This window comes from Trachymyrmex cornetzi, unplaced genomic scaffold (genome assembly GCF_001594075.2).
Source record: "Trachymyrmex cornetzi isolate Tcor2-1 unplaced genomic scaffold, Tcor1.1 scaffold795, whole genome shotgun sequence".
Classification (NCBI taxonomy): Eukaryota; Metazoa; Arthropoda; class Insecta; order Hymenoptera; family Formicidae; genus Trachymyrmex; species Trachymyrmex cornetzi.
The window spans coordinates 8,355-18,844 of record NW_017300130.1 but is presented as its reverse complement, the minus strand read 5'-3'; the positions used below and the strand labels follow the sequence as shown (position 1 = coordinate 18,844).

The window sequence follows — 10,490 nt, the reverse complement described above, 5'->3', positions numbered from 1 at the left end:
AAGGGTTGTGCGCTGGGGGGGGGGGGGGGGGGGGGGGGGGGGGAATCGGGAGTTGCTTCGCGTGGAAAGTTGAAACCCATGTGGATTATGCAGAACAGTACAATTGTAGACCTCATTTTGTTTATGTGACAGATTTCCTAACCTCAGTAATTGTCAACTTTAACGCTTAATATCTCGGTTCACGAGACATAGCGACACTTCTTTCTGCTAGATTCTTTCGTTTCATGCAAAAATGCGTCGAATAAGCCTAAAGGCCTCTTTCACCAACTCCTAATCGGTCGATTAGTTCATCGGAATTCACCAACTTAACTTAATCGATCGATTAGTTCATCGGAATTGACCAATCTCATTTGTCATTTTGTTTGACGATAGATGCGATTGGTCAATTCCAGTGGACTAATCGGCCGATTAAGTTAATCGGTATTGGTGAAAGAGGCCCTAATTTCATTGATTTTTGAGGTGCAGTAGCTAAACCGAATAATTACCAAAGTAAGATAGGCATATGTTTAAAATAAGTATTGTCTATGAATACCGGATCTAGGCCGGTATTCGTAGTCGATTCTTATTTTAAGACCATCTTAAGTAATGTCTTAAGACGTTAATGCAACCTTCAAATTGGTTCGTGACTTCTTAAAACCGTACTTAAGACGGTCTTGAATATAAGATCTGACTATGAATACGGTTGCTAGTATGTGAACATTTCTGAGGGATAAGCGGGGAGCACAGACTCTTGCATAATGCATAACATGTAATGCATAAGAAAATGTACCAATCGAAATTCTTCATTTCCTTTCTTTCCATGAAATAAAGAACACTGATTGGTTCAATTTCTTATGCCTCATGTGTTATGCGTTATGCAAGAGTCTGTGCTCCCCGCTATAGAATTGATGTCTATTGGCCGCAGACTCTTGCATAACGCATAATGCATAGTGCTTACAGGAATCAACCAAAGACATAGAGAATGGACTGCGCGATCCGTGTATCAAAATGGTCGATAAGGATGAGAGAGAGGGACCGTGACAAACGGTCATTCCTATCTCTTTCCATTCAATGGGAGAGAGAATGAGAGGGAGATTGGCCGTCTCCCACGGTCCCTCTCTTTCATTATTGTCGACCACATTTGATACACTACTTAAGGTGCGATTTCACGCAGCGTCAAAACGCTAGCGGCTCTCCTCACTCTGACCCCCTATGAGCCGCCGTCGACAAAACGCCAGCCGCTAAAGTCTTCCTTCATTTTCATGGAGCCATTCGCTCGCGAGCATCCATCCAGTGTGGTCCTTTGGCGCCTGCGCTCTGCTGGTTGTTTGCCGTGCTTCCTTTGCCTGTGCCTGCTTCCCCTGTGCTTTTTGTTAGCCTTTACGAGGCTCCTTTTTTACTTAGTTACGCGTAAGTACGCTTATTATTGCCTGTTTTTAACGCTCTATTCCTGCTATGCAGGACCGCACCTCTGCCTCGCCGGATCCCGGCGGCGGCTCGGCATCCATTAGCAAACGCTTTTCTACGTCTCTTCAAGAACTCAATTCATTCTTCGAGCGTGTTGGCGATAATCGTGGCGATGAGGCCGAGAATCGGGCTAATCCGTCACAAAGTGTAGCTCTCCCGGCTGTTAAATTCTTAAAACCTAAAAACGCCAATAATACGGTTAAATCTGTCAGAGATTCTAAATCTATTGCATCGTCTGCGTGCGAGAGTGATAGCGAACGCAAACAAAAAAGGAAGGAGAGGGGGGAGAGGGCCTCGCGCATTTCGCGTGATCTCTCTCCTGCCAATTCTACATATTCTAATACGTCTGTCCAGTCTTTCTCTCGTCCGAGATCCCGTTCCCCGGTAAATATCACATATGAAAATCGGGAAGAGCCTCATCTTTCGTCCTATAAAGACACTTCCGTGGACGATACCATGGATGTTGGTTTTGACGAAGAGGAATCTCAAACTTTAGTTTCAAGACCCTTACTGAAGAAAACTCGTGATAATAGGGAAGGGGGGCACCCCCTAATAAATGTCTCCGTGGCTCGGTACTTGACAATGACGTTCACTCGTCGGAATCAGCGTCACATGCTAAAGACGCCACTTCGGTTACGGAACATCTTAATGTTATTGATGACAAAGGGGATCGTTCCCCATTTGTAGTCTTTGTGCGTCGTTCTATAAATGGCTCTGATAATAACAATGATACACGTTTAGACCCTGTTTCTGTTGCGCGTATCGTCTCCCGTCAAAACGAGAAGATTTTGGAGGTTAAGTCGGCAGGAAAAAACAAAGTTGCCATTCACTTTAGCGATTATGCAATAGCGAATATAACACTTTCTCATCCCAAAATTAAAGATGCCGGCCTCCATGCATTCATTCCATCTTTTAACGTTCTCCGGACGGGCGTGATCAGAAACGTTCCTTTCGACATCTCTGAAAAAGACATCGTGGATCTTTTTTCATCCCCATGCAAAATTCTATCAGCTAAGCGTTTAAATTTTAAATCACGCAAAGAAGGCGAGACTGTCAACTCTCCTTCCAAAACTGTTTTGATTAAATTTCGCGGCCGGCTTCTTCCATGTGCGGTCACCTTTTTCCACGTTAATTTCCCGGTTTCCCCCTACTTCCCTAGGGTTCTCATGTGTTTTTCTTGCTTACGATACGGTCATGTAAATGCAGACTGCAAGGGCACAGCGAGATGTGCCCGCTGTGGAAACCCCAAGCATGCAATTCCAGAAGAATGCCCTCGCCTACAGCTCCCCCCACTTTGTTGCAATTGCGGGGGTGAGCACTTGCCATCCTCAACGACGTGCCCTTCTTATATTAAACAAAAACAGATCTACGCGATTGCTGCCCTGGAAAATATATCATACTCAGAGGCCCGCCTCAGACAATTTTCCTCCTCACTCTTCTCTTCCCCTGCTTCCCCTCCCAATATCTTCCATTCTTCCGACTTCCCTTCACAATCTCCAATATGGATCGCTCCCCCATACAATATCACGATTTTCTATCTTCTAAACCCAAACATAAATCCCATAAACCGCACGAACATTATATCCACCCCCGCACCGGCATGCCCGATCGCTCCTATTCTTCGGTGGCAGGTCATAACCCTGCTCCCTCCTGATCTAATGATCAACCGCAACGTTCGTCTTCATATTCTACCCCGCATACAATATAATGATGTACCTTTCAATAAGGTGAAACCTATGAACCATCATGCTTCAAATTCTCCTAATTTTCAACGCGAAGTTCACAACTCCCTCCTTTTTGCACCAAATGGCAGATACCCTAACCTCCCCCCCAGGGGTCTGGCTATTCCGCTGTACCACCCTCTTTCTCCCCCCTCGGATTCTAATTCAGACGAAGTTCCCCAAATTATCCATTGGATTATTTCTTTCTTGTTAAAAATACTCAACGCCATTCCAAACCAGCTCCTTGTTTCAATATTCGGCCCTGATTTTCACAACAGTCTTATTTTTCTAAAAAATTTCTTAAATAGGAATACCTAATTTACATTCAGTCAAGATAGCATATTGGAATTGCCGCGGCGCTATGGGAAAGAAGGGCGATATCGAAAGGTTGGCTTCAACCCTCGACATACTATTCCTCGCGGAAACATGTGTGGGTGCTGCTCAGGAATTTCGACTGCGTGGGTTCGACTGCCTTCGTGTCGACTCTAATTGGGCCAATATCAGAGGTATGATGGTCCTCATACGCAATCCGATTACTTATTCATCCATTAATCTGTCTTCGATCCTCGACGATTCTTTTGAGGCTTTAAGCATTGTTCTTACCCTTAATTCCTCCCTATTTCTTATTGGTGCCTACAGACACCCGAATAGACCAGTTTCTCCTACTGTTATTTCTTCTATTACCTCTTTCTTATCTAATCATGACCACTCTATACTACTTGGTGATCTTAACGCACACCACCCGATGTGGGGTGGATCGCGTACCAGCCCAGCTAGGCGTGTGCTGGGTCGATGCATCGAGGACTCTCATCTTGTGATTCTTAACCCCCTTCCTCTCCGACTTTTATCTCTTTTTCCCCCCCTCATTCTTCCACTCTGGATTTAGCTATTGCCTCCGCGTATCTCTCTTCTGTGCGACACCCTTATCTTGCCAGATTTATTAGGCAGTGACCATTTCCCGATCATGGTTCAGGTCAATTGTCTGGTGCGCACTTCTACTGTTTTTTCGTATAAAGTTAAATTCTCTAAAGCCCAGCGAGACGATATGGAACTCTATTTACATAACAACGCAAACTCTATCTCTCAACTGTTAGAGACATTAACCCTGACGACCCTGTCTCTCAATACAACACTTTTATGAATCTTATCTCAGCTAGCTATGAACGTTTTTCCCCCTCTAAACCTCCTCCTTCTACTAAAACCTCTCGAGCATTTTTTACTAAGAAGGGTCCCCCTCCCACACCTTGATGGACACCGAATTGCACTACGGCAGTAAGACAACGCAGCAATGCCCTCAAAACCTATAAGCAGTCTCCTACATGGGACAATTATGTCTTCTATCGGTCGGTTGTCTCACAAACCAGTAAAACCCTCTGCAGGGCTAAGCGTGTTAGTTGGAGAAAGTTCTGCTCGATTGTAAGACTCCTATCGCGGACATTTGGCGGATGCTTAAGCGTTTTCGCAATCGTCACTTTATTCCGGCCAACTCCTCTGCTATGAACAAGAATACAAATCTCTCTCCCGTTATTACAGATGCTATTAACCGACTCTGTCCTCCTTTCTGTCTCCCGTCTCCTCCAGTTCCCTCCTCACCATTCTCTGGTAACTTAGCCTGGCTCGACGCTCCTTTTATTTTTAATGAGCTCCAATCTGCTCTACACTCGGTCAAACCCTCCTCCAGCCCTGGCCTCGATAGGATAGATTATAGTATTATAAAAGCGTTCCTTAAAGAGCTCCTATCCACTTTACTTTATATCTTTAACAATCTTTTCCGCTGCTCTATTTTTCGTTCTCAATGGTCCCATTCTTTAATCCACCTCATCCCTAAGCCTAATAATAAAGGTGTTCATCCCTATTCTATCACTCTCACTTCTTGCCTTCTTAAGATTACGGAGAGGATGATTTTGGGCCGCCTATATTGGCTTATAGAATCCCCACAGTCTGAATTACTCCCTGAGAATCAATTCGGCTTTAGGAAGTTTCGATCATGCCAGGACAACCTCACCGCTTTGATCGCCAGTGTCCATCTTGGGGTTTCTCTCTAGTCAAGAGACCGTTGCGGTATTTGTAAATATTAAATCGGCTTTTGATAACGTCCTTCCACATATCCTTTTACATGATCTCTGTAACTTACAATTTCCTCCTCTTCTGGTATCTTTCATCTCTAACCTTATTTCCCATCGTACGGTCCAGTTCGTTTGTCAAGGTTCTATTTCGGCGCCTAGATCTTCATATAAAGGCACCCCTCAAGGCTCCGTACTCAGCCCCATGCTCTTCAATTTATACTTAAGAAACGTAAGTGATGCACTCCAGATACAGAACTTCTTCAATTCGCTGACGATATTGTCATCTTCTCAACTCATAAAGATACTAGGTCAGCTATCCTATCTGTCCAAACATCTCTTCAAGCATTGGAATTGTTTTTGCAAGAGCGCGGCCTTGAGATCTCTCTCCCTAAAACACAACTTATGATATTCTCGAACAAAAGATCTCCAACTCTCGCTAATTCTTCGATTTCTCTTTAAAACCAATATATCGTCCCTTCTTCTTCTGTTCGCTTCCTTGGGGTGCTACTCGAGCCTAAGTTATCTGGCAAGGCTCATATGACATACACTATCAACAAAGGCAAGCGCATACTTCAGATCATTCAGGCACTTAGAGGTACCTGGTGGGGGGCCCATCCTCACATGTTACTTACCATCTACAGAGCTATGCTTAGAGCGTCTATTGAATACTCTGCACATATCTTTGGCTTGAAACATAATGATCTTTCTCGCTCACTCCAAGTTGTTCAAAATCAAGCTCTCCGCCTTTGTTATGGATACCGTATTTCCACGCCTTTAAATATCATCTACGCTGAGACAATTGAACTCACCCTATTTCACCGCATCCGTCTCCTTACATCACGTTATTTTCTCAAAATTTCTTCTGTCAATGGCCACATTGTTATTAATAAATTACTCCTTCTCTGCGATACCGCCATTGGCTCTCATAAAACCAACTATTTACACGCCCATTTCCCAGCCGATCTCATCTTTTATCGTATTTGGACTTCTTATCATTCAACTATTGATTGCTCCTTTACTTTACCCAACTTTCGTTCCTCTGTACAATCCACTTCTATTTCTCTCTCTTACGCTTCCCTCTCTCTTCCCCCTACTGATATCTTTAATTTCTGGCCCATTCCAGATGCCCAATCCTTCTTTAACCATGAATTTCAGCATCTCACCGCGGACTCGGTGTTGTTTTACACCGATGGATCTAAGGTGGATCATAGTGTACATGTTGGTGCGGCGGTCTTCTCCCCGCAGTTGAATGCTGAGCTCATGCTCAAGCTTCCACCTTTCACCTTAGTCTTCTCCGCTGAAGCCTATGCTATTTATACCGCTATTACTATATCTATCGACCTTAAACTTCCTAAAGCTTCCATCATCACTGACTTCAAGAGCGTCCTGGAAGCCGCCAAAGGCTATCGCAATTCTACAAATAACTATCTTATTCCCCTTATTAAATCTGCACTGGAAGAAGCCGAGACTGCAGGATACCTTATCGGACGGATATTCGATTTATATGGATCCCCTCGCATATGGTAGAGGTATCGAGGGCAACGAAAAGGCAGACCAGCTAGCTAAACGCGCTATTCGACACAGTATAGAACGAAATTTCAAAGTTCCTTACTCGGACCTTTGCGCGGTTATCAAACTGGATATCTTTAATAATTTTTATCACCAATTGGAATCTCAGGCAGACACCAGGCTCATTTTACTTTTCAAAAATATTTAACAAATCCTCCAAACCCTGGTACTTTCGCATGAAGGTCTCCAGGGAAACCATCGTCATGATCAATCGCCTGCGCTCCGATCATTATAATTAAAATCATAGCTTACATCGGAAAAATTTAGTCGACGACCCCTCTTGTCCTTGCGGTTCTCCAAAACAGGACATTTTGCATATGATTTACGATTGTCCCGACGTTTATGACGGTGCGCGCTTTTTACCATAAGGCGTGTCATCGACCGAGTCGCCTCAACGGGCGACAGACTAACTAAATTTGCTCTTGCTATCTCTAAACCGTCTGAATGCATATGCAGACTCATTCTTAATTTTAATAAGTTATGTTGCAGGCAATTTTAGGCGTTAAACTTTCGAGCCTCCTTGTGACCTGCGCAGGCGCCCTGCCCCCGCTCTTGCCTCCCCCCTCCCATCCTAGCGAAGCTCTGCTCCTCTTTTCATGAGGCTCACTGTCGCGAGGTTCTGGCGCGTCATCCCGTTATCATCTGTTTTACGTCTTTCTTAACTACTCGTATACTCCTTATTCTATTGTTTTTATCTTTTGGACGTGATCCGTATCGTCCTCCTATTACTGTCTGGAGGCGGGAGCCATTAAACAAAGAAAAAGAAGAAGAATTTTCATGGAGCCTCAAATCGTTAGCCGCTAGATTCAAGGGGCAGGAGCCATTAACCTAAAAGGAGACGAAGCTAGCCGCTGGATTGATATTCTATCAGGGTTGAGTAAGTAAAATTTTCTTTAACTTAATTAAGTTAAAGTTAACAGCCGTGAAAATCTAACTTAGTTAAAATACAAGTTAATCCATAATGAAATTAATTGAATCAAAAGTTAAGTTGATAAAAAAAAGTAATTGCAAAGTTAAATGTTAAATTTGGTCCGAACAACCGAAAAAAAAAGAAATAGTTTGATCATTTTACATAATTTTCCGTATTTTTCCTTTCTCATGGCATATTTATTAAAGAATCTGGTTATTTTTATTCAAGTGATTATATAATATAAAATTACTAAATTATATACTCATTATCCTCTCGTATTGTGTCTGAGGATTAACTTAAAAAAAATCAAAATAAAAGTTAATAATAGTTACCGATAAAATGTAACTAAATTAAGTTAAAAAGTTAAGAGTCTATAATATAACTAAGTTAAGTTAAAATTAATTAACTTTTTAACTTAACTTTTATCTTTTTAACTTAGCATTACCCAACTCTGTATTCTATATTTTTTAAATCATTTTTCATACAGATTTCGTGTGTAAAACTTTAAATAAAAGGTTAAGAATGCGTGTCAAAATAAATTTAAACTACTCAAACAATATGTTATCAAAAACATTGCGAAATAAGTTGCCGTCGATAGTAGCTAAAGAGATTAGGAAACGACGAATACTGGTAGTGTGTGCAATTATGCGAAAGTTGCAAGAAAATGAGAAGAGATCGTACAAGAAAAAGCAATACTGGGTAGCACCATATCTAAAGGATCGTCCGGAGCACAGTTTTTATCATGTGTCAATTCCTAAATTGGCCATAGAGGATGGAGTACGATTCCACAATTATTTCCGAATGTCCGCTACACAAATGGAAGAATTATTGTTGATTGTTGGTCCACTATTGATAAAAGAAACTGTTATTCGATAGCCCATACAACCGAAAGAACGTTTGGCAATAACATTGAGGTTTGTAAACGTTTAAATTACTGCAAATTTTATATACAAAGCTGTTGTTTACTACTTTGATATTACTTAAATATTATATATCTCTGCAATGTTCTAGGTATCTTGCTTCTGGCGATTCAATGGTGTCAATGTCATACCAATATCTGGCGATTCAATGGTGTCAATGTCATACCAGTAATATAACAACAGTTTGTCATATTATTCGAGAGACATGCGAAGAAATTTGTAGTCCGGGAGATGATGACACTAAAATGGTCATAATTTGTTACCGCTTGAAATCGTCATAATTCGTCATTTATTAGGTAAACATGCAGGAAACGCAAGTATGGCAAACCTCCCGCGGTTTTAAAATTGATAGCGTGTGATTGAAGTTGTCAAAAATTTGTTGCTTTTTTCCTAATATGTTACCGGCTGGCATATGTTTCTAGTGATAGTTTACGTCAAAAAAACCAATCGGAAGGTAGGTGCCATACCGTTTCTGTGCATCGAAGGGGCCGTCAAATCAAGCTAAAGTTGTAAATTTTTTAGTGAAAAAAAAAAGATTTGTTACCGGCTGTTTTTTTGTACATCGCCTATTTTCACTACGAAACATACAAAAATACACATGCCATACCGTTTGAGTGGACTTAAGGGATCACTATGTTCGTCCTAACATGTCGAATTTTAAACTAAAACGTCATGATTTGTTACCGACTAAAACTATCCAAAAACGAAACCCATACAGTAACAAATCATGACGGTTTAGTTTAAAATTCGACGTGTTAGGACGAGCATAGCGACCCCTTAAGTCCACTCAAACGGTATGGCATGTGTATTTTTGTATGTTTCGTAGTGAAAATAGGCGATGTACAAAAAAACAGCCGGTAACAAATCTTTTTTTTTTATTAAAATATTTACAACTTTAGCTTGATATGACGGCCCCTTCGATGCACAGAAACGGTATAGCACCTACCTTCCGATTGGTTTTTTTGACGTAAACTATCACTAGAAACATATGCCAGCCGGTAACATATTAGAAAAAAAGCAACAAATTTTTGACAACTTCAATCACACGCTATCAATTTTAAAACCGCGGGAGGTTTGCCATACTTGCGTTTCCTGCATGTTTACCTAATAAATGACGAATTATGACGATTTCAAGCGGTAACAAATCATGACCATTTTAGTGTCATCATCTCCTGGACTATTGGAACAGTTTGTATTCTTTAGTTTTACCGCCAGCATTGTCAGAAAAAGACTGGCTCGAAATTGCAAATGATTTTGAAGAATTGTCTAATTTCACTCATTGCATTGGTGCCATCGATGGAAAACATGTAACAATACAAGTATGTACTCTAAAGGTTAATTGTGTGTTTTCACGCCATTTTAAAATACACAATCGACCCCCAGTATAAATAGTTTAAGACACTACCGTTATCGGTACTGTCAGTTATCGGTGAACTATATTTTCAATTAATAATAGTTAATATAATAGCTCAATTCATAGAAAATTAATAATAAAAATATATGGGCTGTACAAGCTTGATACTGATTGTTTTTTGCGGAATCAATATAATATTGTTACGTCCAACCCTGAGTATTGGCGAGAGAGGAAGATGGAGAGGGTACGGAAGGACGGTTGACTCAATCTCACAGGTATACGCACGGAAGCGTACAGCTGTGAGTCGTTCGCACTTTTTTAAAGTTTTGACCTGGGATTGGACCTCGTGCAATCTTAGGCGTTATAGGGAACGGGATACGAGAGGGGCGATTTAAAAATTACTCGGAGGAATCTTTAGTAAAATTTTAAAAACTATTTATTTCAATAAGGCTAAAGCTAATTTACATAATTAAGCTAAGTCTAGTTACAATGATCTTAAAATTG

At 41.3% G+C, this 10,490-nt stretch overlaps 1 pseudogene; it reads left to right on the top strand.

Moving 5' to 3' along the window:
- The first annotated feature begins 8,357 nt into the window (after positions 1 to 8,357).
- The window catches only part of LOC108768414 (uncharacterized), a 2,419-nt pseudogene continuing 286 nt past the window's right edge, over positions 8,358 to 10,490 (top strand).